We start from the raw sequence: 21526 nt of genomic DNA, 5'->3' as shown, positions 1-21526 counted from the left end.
CAAATGATTAAAAGTAGGGAGATATTTTTTATTCACCAAATGTAAGAAATTTTCATTAGAAAATCACTTAGAATTAGTTCTCTTTATCTTAAATACGGAGTAAAATTTTAATTAAAAATCAATCTTAAGTAGGAATTAAATCCTCAAACCTCAAGGTTAAAACTTAGAAGTAAAACGTGCAATCTATACCACTAAATCAAATTTAACTTGGTAATTTCCTATATTAGTGTGTTACAGTCTAGGTACACAAACGACACAATAAAATAAGAGACGAAAAAAGTGAAGGAGCAGATTGAGGACAATGCTAGGGAGTATTTCTACTACCTTGACTTGTTCATTATCATTAGAAAAAGTACTCCCTCCATCCCCGAAAGAACGACCCATTTGGCCTAATTTTAGTCCCAAAAAGAATGACCTATTTGTTTTTCCCAACATCTATTAAAGGAGGGAAATCTAATTTCATTTACCTTCCATTTAGAAGTGCCACCTTGACAATCTTGTGTATTTTAATTTTATTGGTTGTTGTAAAACAATACTTTAATCTTATTAGCTAATAAAGTATCACATGGATTAGTGCATAGGATAAAGAAAAAAAACCCAAGGGTTTTGTCTTACATCTAAGACTTTCTCTCTCTAGATATTAATTGCAAATGATTGCTAATTTATATTTTCCATACATTTGTACTACTCCCTCCGTCCCTAAATTACATTCCTCTTTGGAAATTTACACGAGAATTAAGGAGGAAAGAATAAGACAAATAATAATAATTAGATAATGCAATTTAGGGACGGAAAGAGTAACCAATTAAGTTTCTTAATACCCGTAAAATCAACCCAAATGGATTTTTTTTCGGGGAATGAGGGAGTACATAATTAGTGAATGAATGAACCAAGACATGGATTGTGTCTATATTAGTTCGGGTAACATGGAGCATCTATCGTTATCTGCGTAATTAATCGCTTTTGTACCACAATATCTTTGACATAATTACCTGTTGCAACTCTTGCATGAGACCACTGGGTCAACTACCATATCTAGCTCAGGTTCATTGAATCTGGACGATTTACATAATTTCTACGTACGTATATTTTTATGTTTATTTTTGAAGTGATTTTTAAGCAAAGTCAGTAAGTCTTCATAAGTAGTCAAGCTAGTTGTGCAATTGGTATTTTGAATGGGTATGTGGAAAAGTATCTTAGCTTACACTGTCAATTTAGGAAGGAAGTTCCCATTTATCATTAAAATTGTAAATAAATCAATAATTTTTTCTTACCTTAGGAAAAAAAAAAAAAAAAAAATCAAACTTGTGTTCATATACCGAATTATTTGTATTTGTAGTATAATACCTCTTTATTTCTTTCGGATAATCAGGTAATGGTTAACCTCTAAGGGCCTGTTCTCATTGACTAAACTCAGCTGAACTGAACTGAAATGAATATTTTATAAGAGAAAGAAATTAGGAGCCGAACTGAACTGAGCCGAACTGAGCTGAATTTCAACGTAAGAGAACAGACCCTAATTTGGTCAAACAACTTGTAAACTTATCTATTCTTATGATGAAAATTACTCCGTAAATCAAGAATCTAAGCGACGTCTTGAAGCTTTACTATTGCATTCAAATTTGCATCTAGGCGTCCTTTGTTTTAGTATATATACTTGTAGAAGATTACTCGTAAATCAAGAATCTAAGCAACGTCTTGAAGCTTGACTACTGCAAATTTGCATATACGAAGTACGAAATGCTTTAATAAAGCATTAACAGTAGGATCGCTATCAAATCAACTCAATAAAATCTATAAAATTAAACCCACCAAAATGCAGCAATTCAGCAACAAAATCATAAAAATGAACAAGGGGACAAAGAGTGCGCGACCCTAAAAGAAGCCAATTGTGCCAACTGCATGCCAAGCAGGCTTCTACCTTTAGGCAATTCATACTTGGTTTCATTATGTTAGAGATTTGAGATATCGGAAAATATATGTGTGATATATTTTTCGTATAGATATTGTTATGAGAATAATATATTTAGTATTATCTTATGTTAAGATATTATTTAGAGAATATATATCATTAGGATATATGGTATATCTTTTAGGAATATTGTTTCCTATCTTATGAGCGTAGGTTTTGTATAAATACTCTGTCTATCGATGAATAATATTCAAGCTATTCATTCTCTTTTCACCCCTAATTTGTCATGGTATCAGAGCACGTTAACTCTTGGGACCGCTCACAAAAATTTCCCCCCTATCAGTGGGTTTAAAATTTTGCTTCCACTATGCAATATTAATACTCTATAAATGTGTATGTGAATTTTTTTGGGAGAATTTTTTTTGGGAGTATGTGAGTGGACTTCCTCTCCTATAACACATCTTTGGAGAGGAAGAAATTAAATAGCGTTATGCTTGACGCAATATTAAAAAAAAAAATAAAATCGGCTCTCTTGTGTCGTGAGACAAGATATATTTGGTTCTCCTTGTGCCGTGAGGCAAGGTTTGTGAGTTGATTCGAGCATGATTTTGCTGATTTGGATATGAGTGTGGTTTACTCTGAAAGACCAATAAAAGATTTGAGTGTGGTTTACTCTGGAAAAACCAATTTTTGATTGGAGCTCAGTTTTGCTCTGGAAAAACCAAATTGTTATTTGCAGGTTCGAAAAGAATGACGTTCCTGTTTGATTGATGACTGATGAGTTCGAAAAGATGAGCGTTCTCATCGTTGAAAAAGAAGAAACAAAAAAATTGAAGGAGACATCACAAGAGTGTGAATCTCGACTTCAACAAATTGAAGAATTTCCAATCGCAACGTTTGTGTTACTGCCGTTACGATTGCGGGAAGGTGTTAGAGATTTGAGATATCGGAAAATATATGTGTGATATATTTTCCGTATAGATATTGTTATGAGAATAATATATTTAGTATTATCTTATGTTAAGATATTATTTAGAGAATATATATCATTAGGATATATGGTATATCTTTTATGAATATTATTTCATATCTTATGAGCGTAGGTTTTGTATAAATACTCTGCCTATCGATGAATAATAATCAAGCTATTCATTCTCTTTTCACCCCTAATTTGTCACATTACCCACAATCCCACATTTTCAATTCGACTACAAGTCTACAATAATATTTTTTTCAATTTAGTCCTAAATTTTATGTCTTATTTGGTATCATTTTGAATTTTCAGTTTTTGATTTTAAAATATATGATTAGAAAAGTATTCAAAGTCACTAATCATGTTAATTTCGAAAACTATAGTATTTTTAGGATTGAGCAAATTATTTATTAGTGAGGTAATTGTATCTGATTTTTAGGGGTGGTCAAATTATTTATGGGAGAGCAAACCATAAAGGGGCGGTGAACAATTTTTTTTGAAGTGAGGTAATTGTATATGTTTTATAAAGGCGGGCAAATTATTTAGGGGCGAGTAATTTGTTTACGGTAGGGTAATTATATGTGGTTTTTATGATTTTTCAAGGTTTAGCAAATTATTAGAGGTGGAAAAAAAATTTAGAGGTAATTGTATATGACTTTTAGGGGTTTTGAAGGAAGTCCACTTAATTCTTTTAAAAAAAGAAAAAAAAAAGGAAGTCCACTTACTAATTACTATGTCCAAATATAAATATAAGTAGTTTAATCAATTTTAAGATTAAAATTTTTATTTAGTAGTTCTTGAAAAAGACGCAAACAACAACATAGTCAAATCAATTCAAAAAAATAAATTTGGAGTTCACTACGTGAAAAAATGAATTTGGCACCGGTTCAAACCCGGCCTAAGGCACCGGTTTGAACCGGTGCCAATGTGGGGGGTGCCAAAAAGGGGTTTAAAAAGGCACCGGTTCAAACCGGTGCCAAAACTTAAAATTGGCACCGGTTAACCGGTGCCAAAAATGGATTTAAAAAAATGTGGAATTGTTTTTGGCACCGGTTAACCGGTGCCAAAAGTGCCAAATATTTTAATTTTTTTTTTGTTTTTTTTTTAAGAACATCAAACAATTAAAAATCGACTTAAATTATTTAGAACATCAAAATACAGATCGAATTTCAATCAACATAATAAAAAATTTACAATATATAATCAAAACAATTTTACAATATAGATCAATACAGTAGTAGTTCAATTACAACATATAAAAAAAATATTACAATATAAATAAAAAAATAAACTCAATATTCTTGCATCTTGATTCTTCCATTTAAGATCTAACTCAAGATACCTGCACCAATTAAAGCAAAAAAAAAAAAACGATTAATATAATTAAGCTTCCAAAAAAATTAAACACAGAAAAAATTTGAAATCGCCAAAAAATTAAACCGAAAAATACCCAGAAATAAAAAAACCCAGATAAAAAATACCCAGAAATGGAAATAAATTGAAATCGAAAAAAAAATCAAAATTGAAATGGAAATAAATTGAAATCGAAATAAATTGAAATCGAAAAAAACCCAGATAAAAAATATAAATTAAAAAAACCTAGAAATCGAAAAAAAATTGAACTCGAAAAAAAATTGAAATCGAAAAAACCCAGATAAAAAATATAAATTAAAAAAACCCAGAAATCGAAAAACAAAAAATCAAAATCAAAAACAAAATATATTAAAACCGAATAAACAAAAACAAAAATCGAAAAAAAATTCAAAGTAAAAAATAAGAAAAAATATAATCCATAAATCGAAAAATAAAAAAATCAAAAACGAAAACAAAATATATTAAAATCGAATTAACAAAAATCGAAAAAAAAAATCAAAATTGAAATCGGAAAAAAAATAACCAAAAAATCGAAAAACAAAAAATCAAAATCGAAAACAAAATGTATTAAAATCGAATAAACAAGAAACAAAAATCAGAAAAAAAAAAAAAATCAAAATTGAATTCGGAAACAAAATAACCCAGAAATCGAAAACAAAAAAATCGAATTAAAATCAAGAAATTATACCCTAACCTTGCTCATGCATGTGTTTGTGGTGGATTAAACCAAAATTTTTTCGATGAAACCCACAAAAATTAAAGAGAAGAGATGGTGGCGGCGGCTTTGCGGTGGTGTTGTTGTTGTTGTTGCGGAGATGTTGTTGTTGTTGGTGTTGGTGTTGGTGTTGTTGTTGCGGAGATGTTGTTGTTGGTGGGAATGAAGGAGAGCTAGAGGAGAGAGAAGGGAGAGCAGAGGAGAAGGGAGAGGCGGAGTGAGAGGAGAGAGAAGAGGTTGACTGATTTTAGCCTTTTAGGGTTAGGCGTTATATAAGTGGCCGGTTTTTTTTTTTTTTTAATAATTAAAGGCCCGGTTCACTAAGGCACCGGTTCAAACCGGTGGCCTTTATGATTTTGGCACCGGTTTGAAGTGAACCGGTGCCTTTTACTCTGGTTCAGCTTCCCACCAATTTTGTAGGCCATTTTTGGCACCGGTTTGGACTGAACCGGTGCCAATTAGGGGGTGCCTTTTTGATATTTTCTACTAGTGGTTGCACCTATTTCATGTAATTATTGATTGATATTTCTAGGATAAAACCTTTTAAAACAATTTTCATTATATAAAAATACTCTTTAACAAACTTATAAACTATTTATTGAAAGTTTAATTTTAATTTAATTTGTACATACGAAATACTATTGTTGCATGAGCCCTCGTGACATATAAATTTGCTTAATGATTTTTAAGTACGTAGTGTAGCTTGTACAGACTTTAGCATAATCTTTTTAAAATAAAGAAGACATTCTTAACCTCAGTTTTGCTAATGGTGACATGGTGTTACTTATTTCTTGCATGAGTTTCGTAAAAATTGGTTTGGTAAGAAAACTATTAGCACCAAAAAAAAAAAAATTAAATAAATAAAAAATAAAAAATGGTTTGGTAAGAAAACTAATTACCACAAAAAATAAAGTCAACTATACACTAATTTCTCAATTTCACTTGGAGAAATATTGAACTTCCATACATCAACAGTTGTTTTGAAGTCTTTAACAGCTTCATCATGGTCGTTGTAGTATAGTAGTAAGTATTCGGGCCTGTCATTCGGATGATCCAGGTTTGATCTCACCCGACCACGAAGTAGTAATATATATTTTTAAGGGAAAGGTAGCCGAGCATGATAAATTATAGAAGACGAGAATAGAATGGCTTGTTTTGCTTGATTATTATTCATCAATAGGTTGAGTATTTATACAAAATCTAAGCTCATAAGATAGGAAATAAAAAATTCGACAAAAAATCAAACAAAAAACGAAATAAAACCCTCATAAATCGAACCAAAATTTGACAATTAAACCCACAAATTCGAACCTTAATTCGAAAAGTTCGAGCTCAAAATCAAACCAAAAATCTATGAAATTCGAACAAATAAAGAACAAATTCGAACAGAATTAACAAAAACTCAAAATAAAACCAAAATCAAAGGAATTGGAACAGAAACGCAAACAAAAATCGATAACAAAATCAAATAAACATGGAAATTCGAACGGAAAACGAAATTCAACCACAAAATTTGAAAATAAACAAATTTTTAAAAAAATAAACATACCTTTCATAATCTATCTTCCTCTTTAGGTTAATATGGTCAAATTTGACCAAAAACTCCAGATTTGGAAACTCTTTAGGCCGAATTTGACCATAAACACCAAACTTCGCATGTTGCTTTTAACGGTGGGCTTTGCTTGTGACGGTGGCCGCTCTATTTCGGGTTGGTGAAGAGAAGAGATGCGAGAGAAGGAGAAAAAGATGAGGAGAAGAGGATGCATGAGATGAGTGCCGTTCACAAGGAGGTGGAAAGAGGAAAGAGAAGAGAGAGAAAGAAGAAGGATGAGAGAAAAGAGAGAGGAGAAGAGGATGCGTGAGGAGAGAGAGAGAGGATAGAGGATGCGTGAGACAGTTGTTCTAATACTAGGGTTTGGGTGATCTCTTTATATACCTTTTTTTTAAAAATTTTAAAAAACACTTTTGCGACCGTTTCTCAAACAGTCGTAATTTACGCATTTTGCGACCGGTATGCCGGTCGTAATTTTGCGACCATTTCTCAAACGGTCGTAATTAACACATATTGCGACCGCTACTAACAGTCGTAACAGAATTAATTTAATTTTGAATAAATTTTCACATGAATTTTATTTTAAAAATATATTTAAGTACCTTTGTGACCGTTTTATAGCCCAAAAACGGTCGTAAATTTGCGACCGCTTAGAAAACGGTCACAAATATCAATTTTTGCGACCGTTTTCATGACGGTCTTAGAAAAACGGTCGCAATTCGACCGAATTTTAGTAGTGATAATTAATGACAATTTTAATGCCTCTGATCGAGCATTAATTATGTCAATTCCATTGTCTTGTCGAACAACAAACGACATTATGTATTGGTGGCCGAATAAGAATGGGATGTACTCTGTGCGATCCGGGTACTGGTTCGGGAAGCAGAGCCTTGCTTCGAGGCGATTACAGCCAAATACAAATGTCTGGAGGCTTGTGTGGGGGCTCAAGGGGCCACCAAAACTCTCTCATTTTTTATGGAAAGCTTGTAAGGGCTTCCTTGCCGTGAGGGAAAGATTGCACTATCGCCATTTGATTGATGATATGTCTTATTTGATCTGTGGGAATGGAGATGAATCAGTGATCCATGCTACCTTTGATTGTAAGGCTGCAAGGGAAATTTGGGCTGCTAGTAGTTTTTCCCATCTTATAGCACAAGCGCCATCCTCTAGCTTTGCTGACAGATTGGTCTGGGTGGCTTCCCAGATTAATACTAATGAGCTGAAATCATTTGCAACGCTATCATGGGCTGCTTGGTGGTGTAGGAACCTGTCTATCTTTGAAAATGCAAGCTTCTGCCCTGTTAGTATTGCTGCAAATCTGTCAAAATTTGTTGTTGACCATGAAGAGTATGCTAAGAGAGTGTTCATGGGGCAGGGGGTGCTAAGGTTGCAATATGGTACTTATTGGATGCGGCTTGCCGAGGGAATGGTGAAAGTAAACTGTGATGCTCATGTGGGAGGGGTGAATGGGCTTGGGGTCGTGTTTAGGGATGCTGCAGGGAGGGTATTAGCTGCTGCTGTGAGAGTGAGAAACTTGTTTCGAACTGTCCCTTTTTTCCAGTTTTTTTAGTAGCAGGAGAAGGCTGGATTAGCTGCAGATACGGCTGAAGCTACTGCTTGTCGCTACGGGCTTCAGGTAGCCAACATGCTTGGCTTCTCCTTGCTTGTGCTTGAGAGTGATGCGTCTAACGTGGTGCAAGGAGTGAAAAATTCTGCTGCCAGCTTTACGCCCTTTTCCTTATTGATTGATGATATTTGTAACCTATCTTGATCTTTTAGTAGCTTCTCTATTTCTCATGTTAAACGTGCGGGTAATACTCTAGCACACCATGTTGCTAGATGGGACTCGAAAGGTTGTAATGAACTTGTTTGCTTAGGTCCTTTCCCCCAAAGGCTTCTAACTTTGGCGGAAATTGACCTCGTTTAATAATATTATCCGCAGGTGATAAGTGTCATTTATGTCGCTATTTTTAAGAGTTTTCTAGTTAGTTTTTCATAGTTTTTATATCTTTTTACTTGGTTTTAATAACGTTTTACTACATTTGTCACGATTGCGTGTGAAATGTCGTTATTGCTCAATTTTGGCTTTTCTTGCCTATTTTGGTTGCTTATGGCATTAGATTAAACTTTATTGGTTTATTATTAGGTTTAGGAACACTTGGATAAGTTCATTGCTCAAGATTGAAGAAATATAAAACATAAAAGAACAAGTAATGAAGAAATGTGCACTTGATTTGCAATGATCAAACTTCAAACGCCTGTATCTTTTGATCTACAAAACATTTTGGGGCGATTCTAATTGGAGATGAAAGCTTATCTCGAGAGATTTCCAACGACAGGTCATATGCCTAATTTCGTTGTAAAACGTGGGAGATATACTCATTTGAAGCTGAGCGGTTTGCCCAGTCCGATAGGAGCGGGCGCGCACCCTATGAGGAGCGCCTGCTCCAAACTTTCTGGAACGATTCTGCCATATTTTTCTGCAGCTAGGAGCGCCCGTGCACGAAATTGGAGCGCCCGCTCCTCTGCGCGTTGCTCGACTTTTTGCGGAGCTTCCTAGGCAATTTAGTAAGGGGTATAAATAGATTTTTTGCTCATTTTAGAGGGAGGAATTCATTTCTTCAGTAGTTTTTAGATTAGTTTTAGGTTTTTAGAGAGAGAAACTCTCAAATTTAAGAGAGAGAAAGTGAGAAACACAATGGTTTTCATGGATTTTGGATAATCAAAGGAGGAATTTGATGATTTGAAGATCTCCAGGCCATCTTATATCAATGAGCATTCTTACTCTCTTTTCTCTTTATGCTTTCTTTAATTGCTTTGTTAATCATGTTTGAGTAGGTTTCCTTCTACTAGGTGTTGAGTGAAGCTTTGTAATGGTTAATTGAGTTATTTGAGATAAATTTGATGATAATTATGTGATTAAATTGATTGAATTGATGATGACATGTTGTTTGTTTTAGATTGGATTGATCTCCCATGATAGCAAACTTAATTGCATATTCACTACAAGAAAACAGCGAAATTGCGACGGAAAAAGTTCGTCGTAAAATATGTCAATTCCGTCGTAAAGTAGGGTTACGACGGAATTCCGTCGTAACTGGTCGTCGAAAAACCCTTTGTAGGAAAATGGCCATATTCCGACGGAATTTCCGTCGTAAACCTACTTTACGACAGAATTTACGACGGAAATAATATCGTCGGACTTGAATTTGGCCTTTATTGAAGATCCGTCGCAAACTTCCGACAGAAACAGATCCGTCGCAACCTATAATTTACGACGGAATTTTTTGTCGTAATTTATAATTTACGACGGAATTTTCTGTCGTAAGTTATAATTTACGACGGAAAAAAGCCTCGCAAACTATAATTTGCGATGGAAAAAAGCGTCGTAAACTATATATTACGACGGAAAATAGCGCCGCAACCTATAATTTGCGACGGAAAATTCTGTCGGAAATTTATAAGTTGCGATGGAATTTTCCGTCGTAAATTAGAGTTTGCGACAGAAAATTCCGTCGCAACCTATATATTTCCGACAGAATTTTCCGTCGCAAATTATAAATTGCGACAGAAAATTCCGTCGTAAATTATAGGTTGCGACGCTTTTTCCGTCGTAAATTATAGTTCCAGCCCAAAACAAATTTCTGTAATTTTCTGCAATTTCAAACCTGAATTTTTTTTATGATAAATCGACAAAAAAAAAAAACTAAATATTGAGTCCTGAAATTGTTGTTTTAAAAAAATTAATTATTGACCTACGAAATTATATTTATGTACATATATATATATATAATAATTATGTCCTAGTACAAAAGATAGTCCACATTTTGGTATCTATACCAAACAAAAGCTAGGTTAAAGTGATTCTATGTTAGACTAAAGCTAAGCTACGCAATCGCCTGGAAACCCTGGCCTGCTCCACCACTACCCGGGTCGTTCCTTGTGTCTCGATGCTGAGGATGAATGGTGGAACATGAGTCGTTGTTGGTCAAACGACTCATCATCTCATCCATACTCTCCTAGTATCTCCTCTCCATTTCAGCCATTCGGGAGTCAATTCGTCTTTCCATCTCGGCTTCCATTTGAGTTTGGAGAGCTTGCACCCTGTGTTCCATCTGGTCTTGCATTTGAGAAATGACAGACGACGTGTATTGCTGTGAAGAACGGGAACCTCGACCCATCTGTTTGCCATAGTAGAGCTCTGCACCTTGGCCAAGTCCCTTCACACGCCCCTTCTTATTGCGCCCACCCACCGTCTCCCAGTACAACTCATTGGGACTCTTCTGAATCCCCTGACTCCTTGTTTCTTCGAGCTTCTTATGGTAGGTCTCCTACAAAATATTAAAGATAATAAAAAATATTGTTAAAAAAACAACCAACAATATAAGGTAAGGTTTCTTTCTTCTAACATTCCAATATCACATACTTTTAGGTGCATAAGGATAGAAATAAAGAAAAATAAGCACATATGTCAAATATCGACCCTAACTCATCCAAAATCATCCAAATTTGGGCTATATGGCTAAAACCATGCCTATTTTCTAAGTTTTCAAGCAAATGGACTCGTTATTTCTTCTGACATTCCAATATCAATTGCTTTTAAGTGCCTAAGGATAGAAATTAAGAGAAATAAGCACGTATGTCAAATATCGACCCTAACTCATCCAAAATCATCCAAATTTGGGCTATATGGCTAAAACCATGCCTATTTTCTATGTTTTCAATCAAATGGACTCGTTCTTTCTTCTAACATTCCAATATCACATACTTGTATGTGCGTAAGGATATAAATTAAGAGAAATAAGCACATATGTCAAATATCGACCCTAACTCATCCAAAATCATCCAAATTTGGGCTATATGGCTAAAACCATGCCTATTTTCTAAGTTTTCAAGCAAATGGTCTCGTTCTTTCTTCTAACATTCCAATATCACATACTTTTAGGTGCATAAGGATAGAAATTAAGAGAAATAAGCACATATGTCAATTTTCGACCCTAACTCATCCAAAATCATCCAAATAAGCATATAATGAGTTCTACTTTGCTAATTTGCCATATATCAACTCATATAATAAGTGTTTACCGCAATCCTTTTTGCTTTGTTGTTGGCAGCCACTTGGCCTTTTCCAGGCACTTCCTTGAAGTGTGTCTTCAAGAAAAGATCATGGGCATTTGGTAATTGGCCTTAGTTTTTTTGCAGCCTTTATATATACATGCAGAAAATCAATGAAAACATGTTAGCCCACCAAAATTCATTAATAGACAAATGACTTAATTGTTACTGGACATATTGTAGGAACCTTACCATCCTTTTATCATGTTGTAAAGATGACATTGAACCTTGAAAGTGGGTCGGTTCAACGACATTTTCCATGGATCCGCCTCTTCGGTTCTTCTTGTTTTGTTCCGACCGCTTCTTATAATCTGGATCGGTGGCAACAATTCGCATCATGCGTTCGTGGACATCCTTATTAAGCCATCTTGGTTTGCGACCATTCAGCCTGTGTGATGTTGTAGAACGTGTCACGTAGGCGATTTGCAAACTTTTCTTCGAAAGTGTCCTTCACTTGGTTGTTTAACTCAGGTGCCCACTTGAATTTTTTCTGCAAATCAAGAAAATGTCTTTATTACAAAATTCAACTCCATCAATATACTTTATAAAACATGTATTATGTTAGGTTAAAGTTATCATACGCTGAACAAGTTCCAAAAGTGCTCTCTCGAATCTTCATCAACCTCTCCATAATTCCTCCAAGGCTCAACATAGTAGCCGGTTAGCGAGTCGGAGAGCACATTCTTCACCGGGATATCATCAAACCTATAATAAAAGATAGACATTCATGTAAGTAGATAATCAACAAAAAGTGAACAAAACATGGTTAAAGTAATACAAATTCACTTTATCAAAGTAAATACGAATTTAAGGATATTTCATTATACAAATACATACGCACTAAAGTGTGGAAGGGTCCAACTCTAGCAAGTCATTAGGATGCGGGTCCTGTAGCTCCTGTTCCTGTTGCTCCTGTTGCCCTTGTACATGCCTAGGAATCTGTCTCTGATTGACGATTTCTTGAGAGGCCCCCAAATCATGTGCCTCCTCTTCCTCCATTGACTCATCCTCGTCAACACGTACAACCTGAGATTTCCCCTTAGTCTTTCTCCTCTTGGACGTTTCTCCTTTATTTCCTCCTCCCATGATGACCACCTGAAAAAGTTGTTAGTACCATGATCGCACATTGTAAATTCATAAATTAGATCCATAAGACATTAAAATAATAAAATGAGACCAAAAATGTAATGCAATATTACAAGTCCGAGTAGTCATTAAAAACTAAACATTCGAAGACAATAGTTAAAGGAGTAACTACATATTCTCCTCTTCATTACTCTTATCACTACTACCACTATCATTATCACTATCATTATTACTATCACTAGTGTCATCTAAAAATACATCGATGCCCTCTTCTTCGTCACTATCACTGGAGCCAATGCTTTCTTCTTCTTCTTCATCGCTTGAGATAATAAAGCCATCGTCATCATCATCATCACTATCAAGTTCATAGTCTGGAATGTCATTTGGTGGACAAAGCGTTGCATGTACTTGTGGTGAAGGACCCTGCAAAAACTCTAAATCCACCGGAGCATCAATCACCGACCGTGCTTGAAACTAAATACAGCCCACCATTGAACCCGATCACGTTTAAGGCTAGGGTAAGATGCATAATACACTTGAGACACTTGGTAAGATAAGACAAATGGATCATACTTGGGATACTTCTTAGTATGATTTACTTCGACAAGCTTGTATTGTTCATGAATGTTCATTCCTTTACCACAATCCATCCAACTACAACTAAACAAAATAGTCTTGTACTCTTTTTCGGGACCGGTGTAGACAAGTTCAATTATGTCGTTTAAAATGCCAAAGTACTCTCCACCGTCCTCACTTGAGACACACACCCCGTAATTCATCGTAGATTTGTGTTTGCCATAGGACTGTGTGTGGAAATTAAAGCCACCGATAAATATCTGGTTCCAAGTTCGAACACGCTTGAAAGGCCTCATAGACAATGCTCGCAACACATCGGAACTTGGTTTTTGTTCTCTCACCTATAACCGTTACGAATAAAAATGTCACACTAATTGAAATGAAATATATTATATTATATTATCACAAATTAATCGATATGCAATGTTCGAAAAGTATTATCACCTTGTGATGAAACCAATCAGGGAATTCAGTTTCACATTTTTCCATGACATCTTCTCGACGTAAATAAGTTCGAGTACTAAGAATGTAGTCCTCAAACTGCCTAATAGATTAATGACACATGGTTAATCATTGCAGCAATTATATTAAATTTAAGGGATTTTCAAAAGTTTATCCTAAACATATATACCTTTCGTATTCACCAAGAATGCCGGTATTTCTTAAAACGAACAAATGAGCACGTTCGAGTTCCTTGTCATCTAAATACCGAGTTTTACCCAAATTTGACACACGACCCTTATCCACCGTGAACAGCTCTGGGATTTCATCGTTGTCAGCCGGGGATTCCACATCAACATTCACATTTCGACCTAGATCTCGTGTTTTTGTGTCAACTGAGGGCTGAAAGTAATTGGAGCAGAAGTTTGATATCTCTTCAGTGAGACAAGCGTTGCATATGGAACCTTCAACACGAGCCTTATTACCAATTTTTCGTTTCAGGTGATTGAGGAACCTGTAATTATGTTTATGTAGCCGTAGAAGTATAAGTAACGAAAAGCAATGAAAGAGATGAAAGTAAGAGTTGAGAAAGGACCTTTGATTTACCTTTCGAAAGGATACATCCACCAATATTGAACAGGTCCACATAACTTGCCCTCATATGGCAAATGAATTGGTAAATGCTCCATGGAGTTGAAGAAAGATGGGGGGAAAACCTTCTCAAGCTTGCACAGGATCTCAGCTATGTTTTTTTCCAATCGCTCCATGTCGCTAACTGTAATTGTGTAGCAACATAAATCGCGAAAGAATTGGCTTATCTCTGTAATTGCATTCCATATATGGGTAGGGAGCAATTCTCTCAAAGCAGTGGGCAACAACCTCTCCATGAACACGTGACAATCATGACTTTTCATTCCATGTAACTTACCTGATTGCAAATCAACGCATCGGCTCAAATTGGAAGCGTAACCATCAGGAAACCGCAGCTGTTTGACCCACTCACACAAAACCTTTCTCTGAGCTTTGTCAAGAGCAAATGGAGCCTTTGGCATGAATTCTTTTCCTCTATCATCCTCTTGAAGATGTAGCTGGGGCCGTTTACAGTATTTAGCAATGTCATTCCGAGCTGATGGCGTGTCACAAGATAGCTTTTTCACGTCCATTATAGTGTGAATCAACTGATCAAAAAAGTTTTTTTCAACGTGCATGACATCTAAGTTGTGACGAACAAGAAGATGTATCCAATATGGAAGGTCCCATAGAGTGCTTTGCTTGAACCACCCTTTTTTTGCATTCTTGAGACCAGTGGCGGAGCCAGGAATATACAACCAGGGGGACGACAACTAAACGTCGCATCATTTGACAAAAATATATTAAAAAAAAAAATTAAACACAACGATAGGTTTATAGTTAAAATTTTACAAATAAAAAAACGACAACTTATAATTAGTCCTACAATTCAAAAAAAAAAGATGAAAAAAGTACATAAAGTTTATTATTAAATTATAATTGCATCCTTCGAGTCTTCATATTTTGAAAACGATCAATGATTTATTCATCAGGAACTTGTAAGAACACTTGCTTCTCAATAAAAGTGACCAAACAATCATTCATAAATTGGTCACCCATGCTATTTCGCAACTTACTTTTGACATATGTCATTGCGGAGAATACTCTTTCAACACTTGCCGTAGCAACGGGGAAAATCAACATCAACTTGATAAGCAAATATACAAGAGGATATGTCTTATCCTTCTTGGTATTAACAAGCATCATGGAAAGAGAGTTAAGATCACGCAAATTTTGAAATCTCTCATCATTGTGCATATTTTCCATGAATATATCAAGTTGACCTTCAAGTGTTATCAAATCAAAACTTGAAAATTCTTCGGGATAAAAAGAGGCAAGTTTGAGTACCTTTTCTTTGTCAAACGATGAGAAGTTATCTTTAGGACTTAAGCAAGCCATACAAGTAAGTAACTCCATGCTTCTCTCACTGAATCGATTATCAAGCTCTTGAAGATGCAAATCGATTACCCCCAAAAATATTTCAACTCGAAAATGATGTAGATTTGTTGCTTTTTCGACAAAGCGTCGTGATCTTCCTTGAGGAACATAAAGAGCATCCATAGTGGGAACATCAATGCCATGTTTAGTGCAAAATAAAGTAACCTTGTCTAAGAGAGTCTCCCACCCTTGTTCCCTCATTTTTTGCAACACACTTTTTGTGAAAGTAACTAGTTCCATGGTGTAGACACCCATTTGTGTCTCCCCAAAACCAAACCTAGTGATGAGTACCTTTCACGTCGAATCATAATCGAATGAAACGAAAGTGTGGAAAGGTCTAGTGTTGCGGATAGTTTTTATTTCTTTTCTCTTCTCTCTGTTTTTGAAAACTTATTTTAAGAAAACAGCCAATCCAGTTTGGTTGGTCCATGATATGGGTCCAATAGTAGTGTAGTTGGATGGGGCTTGCAAAGACCTTTCCAACGATATATTATAGGCCCAATTCCGATAAATATTGAGGAAGTTATGGCCAATTTACCAAACTGAGCCCGATTTGAGCTTTATGTACGGCCCAATGATCTAGGGGAGGGCCTAATATGATTTATCATTCCTAATGCAATTAGGAATGATTTTAGTCTTCTAGATTCTTCTAGAAGGTTCTTTTCATTCCTAATTCAATTAGCATTGATAAATTGACTTTTGTTGACTTTTCAGAGTTTTAATCAAAATCAAATAGCATTTTTGAGGAAATTATATTATTTTATCCTCCAGTACGGTAAACTTATCGGATTTTCGAAAACGCGTTGGAATCAGGCTTGGCGCCTAACCCCAGGCCTTGGCGCCTGGAACCAGGCCTGGCGCTAGTGGTGGTGCTTGGCGCCAGCTAGCCAGGGTTGGCGCCAGCCCTGTTTTCTGAGCGTCAGACTCTGTTTTGTTTAATTTATGTTTTTGGCTGATTTTCTCTATAAATATCGTATTAAAAACTCCGTTTTCTTCACCAACATTCACCAATTATCATCATCTACATTCATTCACCAATTGATTTCATTCATCTCTCTTAAACATTCAATTCTTTCTTACTTTGCTTTTTACATACAAAATTCCGCATTCACAAGATCTAGAAACACCTAGCCATATTCGAAGTTGCCTTCGCCCTAGACGTGAAAGGTTTAATTTCTGAGGGTTTGGTCCCAAATCTCTCTTTCAATTATATAATTTAATTGTTTGTTTATTATTTTCCTTGAAGTTATTAACGCGTGTATTTTGTTATTAGAAAGAGGTACGAGGCATCAAAGTAAGTACTTTATGGTTTTAATTGATGTTATGATGTAGAAATCATGTTTATATTGTTGTTATGATGTTCCTAGTATCATGTCTAGGGTGATTTTAATATTAAATATGATTGTTATGATGCTTCCTATTCTCTTCCTAATATTTATGATTGTTAGTATCATGTTAGGGTTAAAGATTTGATTTTTATTACTTAGTGACATGCTAGGGTTTGTTATTAATCTTGTTAGTATCAAGCCTAGGATCTTGCTATGTTTATTATGCTTTAATATTAACATGAACATGATTATTATTATAATTATTATAATTTATGATTATGATGATTATGAATATTATTATTATTATTTTGATGATGATTATTTTATTTATAATTATTATTATGATGATTATTTATTATTGTTGCTTGATATTTATTATTTATTGCTTGATCACATCCTTTATGCATGTTTAAAGGGAATCTATACTTGTAATCACGCTTAATAAGATAATTAATAATCTTGTTAGGGTTAATATGATTATAATTCAAGTGATCACCAATAATAGATTTATTTGTGCATTATATTCAACCAACATAGATAAACAGGTTTAGGGTTAATCCTAATGATTGCATGTTAATTAAGAAGCGCACATGAATACGAGCAGAACAAAGTAGAGGCCTATTATTAGGGCAGGTTCAATCTCTTTTAGGTTGAATTTGTACCATCATCCCCGAACCCTTATTTGGTTCTAGACCTTATGGAGTTGACGATCTCTTGGATCGTTAAGGGGTGTAACCTTCACCTCGTGAACGGTTTACAAGTTCCTAAAAAACTTGTTGGCGACTCTTTTGCTCTATCTTCTTCCCTTTTGGACGCCACCGTACTTTAGTGTATGATCACAGTGGGGTTCAAGCTAGTGGGATTAACGCTTGAAATTATTCCCTACACATGGCATTTACAATATCTTGCTCCTTTCTTTGCAAAGCAATACACAAATCATTAGTGTAACTAAAAATAGTCAACATCAAGTAAGCAACAAAAATAAAATCAAATGACTCTAATTGTCCTAAAACAATTTGAGCTTTAAACTTATCTTCCGATGCACCATGTTTCCCAATGTGAACAAGTACCTTAACAATTGTAGAAAACAAGCGGATGACATTTACAAGACACTTGTTATGGGATCCCCAACGAGTATCTCCGGGCCTCTTCAAACCAAGCTCTTGATTCAAACCCGATCCACTCAAAATTTCCCCCACTTCCAATGCTTGAGCAACTTCTTGAGCTTGACTATTACGAATCATTTCTCTTCTTTTGCAAGAAACTCCAACAACATTCAACAAGTTTGCAAGTATTTCAAAAAGCCAACCACAACTATCATTTCTTTTAGTAACGGCAACTAGTGTTAGTTGAAGTTGATGAGCAAAACAATGTATATAGTAGGCTCTTGGAGTATCATTCATAATCAAAGTCTTAAGGCCATTTATTTCACCCTTCATATTACTAGCCCCATCATACCCTTGCCCTCTAATCATAGATGGGCTCAATGAATATTCCACAAGTAGTGACATAATTGCATCTTTAAGAGATAAAGCGGTAGTATCACCAACATGAACAATGCCTAAAAATCTCTCCATTACCTTTCCACTATTTCTATCAACAAAGCGCAAAACAAGAGCTATTTTCTCTTTTTGGGACACGTCACTTGACTCATCGGCCAATATAGCAAAGTAATCATCACCAAGCTCTTCAATTATGCACTTAGTCGTTTCTTTTGCACAACAATTAATAATGTCTTTTTGGATCGGGGGGAGAAGTCATTTGACAATTTCCGGGTGCATTTTCAAGAGTATGATCACCTACTTCCTTAACCTTTTCTCCTAACCATTTCAATAGCTCAATGAAATTACCCCTATTATGAGACTCATCACTTTCATCATGGCCACGAAATGCCAAACCTTGTCCCAAAAGAAACCTTAAACAAGTTAAAGATGCATTCAAACGAATATAATATTCATTTTTAATTACCTCACTTGCCTTTACAAAAATATTCACAATTGATTTATTTTTCCCATCTTTTAAATTCACATACTTCTCATACGCAAGATTATGAGCACTCTTAATTCCACCAACATGCTTCTCAAATCATTCCGGTTTATTCCATTTCCTAAACCCTCCATCAACAAATGCATCACCTCCCATATTATTTTCAACTTCACCTTTGAACAAATAACATACAAAACAAAATGCGGCATCTTTTTCAATGCTATACTCAAGCCAATCCCATTTGTTGAACCAATTCACACTAAAACGACGCAAACCTCCTACTTGTCTTTGAGGGAAGTTGTGATTTTTTGGTTGACAAGGTTTTTTTAGAATATAAGCTCTCCTTACCGCATTTCTTTGATTTGGGGGATAATCCATTATATTCATTCTTTTTCCCGAATCATGGGGAAGTAGTTCAGCATCATATATCAATTCTTCCTCCTCCAGTGGTACATTACTAGTACTTGTACCACCACCATTTTCTACAACATTTTCTTGAGTTTCGGGGGAAGTAAATGAAGTGGGTTCATTTCCTTGAGATTTCATTCTTTTAAACATAAATTGTCAAAGATCGGGTTGTTTTGACATGGCCTAATTTAATCAATAAGAATGTAAACAATGAATCAATAATAATTCAATTACCATCGTATATTCATAATTTCATATCATACAATCCAAATAACCAAACAATTAAACACAAATAACAAGTTATAAAGTGAACTATTTGACAACCCTAACTAAACATTGGAATTCAAACAATTAACTATTAGAAAATTAGGATTTAAACAATTAACACTTTAAAAAAATTGGCACTTAAACAATTAAAAAAATAATAAGATTTAGGGTTTAGAGGGTTAATTTATAATTAGAAGTTACTTACTTTGAATTTGGGGAAAAATCAAAGACAAATTAATTGTTGGTGTGCCGTCGCAATCAGCGTCGTCGGCGTCAGACACTCAGACGTGGTCTCGTCACTTCGTCAGTCAGTGACGTCACTCGTGTCTCGTGCCTCGAGCCTCGTGGTCCACTGGTCCGTGGAGTACAATTTTGGTCTAGAGGAATTGTAAAAGTCTTAATATTTTTTTTTTTAACTTTTTATGTTTGTCTTTTAGTATTTTTTATTCTTTATTTTTTTTGTCTTATATGTGATGTGACTTAACTTCCTTACTTTTGCTCTCTTTTTGTTTGTGGATCAGTACAACTTGTACCTTGTGCGTGATTTGCAAGGCTTTTTTTTTTTTTTTTAATAATAAAAAACTGATTTTTTTTTTCCAAAGTGGGGGGGACAGCTGTCCCCCTTGTACCCCTCTCCCTCCGCCACTACTTGAGACGTTTCAGTGCCTCGGGGCCATCTGTTGCTTTCGGGAGGTTTTTCACACATTCCAAAGTTCCTCTCCTGACATGATGTAAGGTGGTGAACCTTTTTCGACTTTGTTTTTACAAAATGCATTTTTACTATTTCGAAAAGGATGATTTGTCGGAAGGAATTGACGATGACAATCAAACCAAGAAACCTTACCACCATTTTCGAGCCAAAATGCTTTGCTTTTCTCCATGCAATATGGACAAGCCTTCTTACCGGCTGTGGTCCAACCAGATAACATACCATAAGCCAGGAAGTCACTAACGGTCCATAGGATGGCTGCTCGAAGATTGAAATTTTGTTTTCTCGAAATATCGTAAGTATTTTCCCCAACTTCCCACAACTGTTTCAACTCGTGTATGAGCGGCTGCATGTAAACATCCAAGTTGCCCTTAGGGTTTTTAGGACCAGGAACGAGTAATGAAAGAAACATGAACTGTCTTTTCATACACATTGACGGAGGCAAGTTATAAGGGGTCAAAATGACAGGCCAACATGAATACTGTCCCCCAAACTGACCATGTGGAGCAAATCCATCCGTACATAGGCCAAGTCGAACATTACGAGGTTCAGAGGCAAACTCAGGAAAGCAACTATCTAGGTGTTTCCACGCTTCACTATCGCTAGGGTGTGCCATTGTGCCTTGAACTCGAGGATTTTTAGCATGCCATGTCATTTCCTCAGAAATGTTTTTAGTTGCAAAAAGCCTTTGCAACCTAGGTGTGATAGGGAAATAAAATAGAACATTCAAAGGCACTAAGCTACCTTTAGAAGTCTTCTTGTATCGGTCGCTGCCACACACCCTACATGTAGATAATTGAGCATCATCTTTCCAAAACAACATACATCCTTTCGGGCATGCATGAATCTTTTCATGGGGCAGCTCTAACCCCTTAACAATTTTCTTGACCTCATAGAATGTCTCGGCCATGTGGTTGTTGTTAGGAATCGCTTCATTAACCAAAGAAGCAAATCCATCAACACATCTGTGCGACAAATTATACTCACACTTTAGGCTAGTGATTCTAGAAGCCATCTCTAACACAGACAATGAACTCCCTTCGTATAACGGTTGTTCAGAAGCCCTTAACAAATCAA

At 35.4% G+C, this 21526-nt stretch overlaps 1 long non-coding RNA gene and 1 pseudogene across 1 annotated transcript; both read right to left on the bottom strand.

Moving 5' to 3' along the window:
• Nucleotides 1-4064: 4064 nt before the first annotated feature.
• LOC145556273 (uncharacterized) lies at nucleotides 4065-5208 on the bottom strand. Its single transcript, XR_014091822.1, has 2 exons — nucleotides 4954-5208; nucleotides 4065-4227 (listed from the first exon to the last, which is right to left on the bottom strand). It is a non-coding gene; the product is annotated as an uncharacterized LOC145556273 (long non-coding RNA).
• A 9710-nt stretch (nucleotides 5209-14918) lies between these two features.
• On the bottom strand, nucleotides 14919-18824 carry LOC145643207 (uncharacterized; annotated as a pseudogene).
• Nucleotides 18825-21526: the final 2702 nt, after the last annotated feature.

Source organism: Chenopodium album, chromosome 8 (assembly GCF_948465745.1).
Source record: "Chenopodium album chromosome 8, dcCheAlbu1.1, whole genome shotgun sequence".
In the NCBI taxonomy this organism is placed as follows: domain Eukaryota; kingdom Viridiplantae; phylum Streptophyta; class Magnoliopsida; order Caryophyllales; family Amaranthaceae; genus Chenopodium; species Chenopodium album.
Note: the sequence above shows the minus strand (reverse complement) of the source record. Positions and strands in the feature narration are given on the sequence as shown.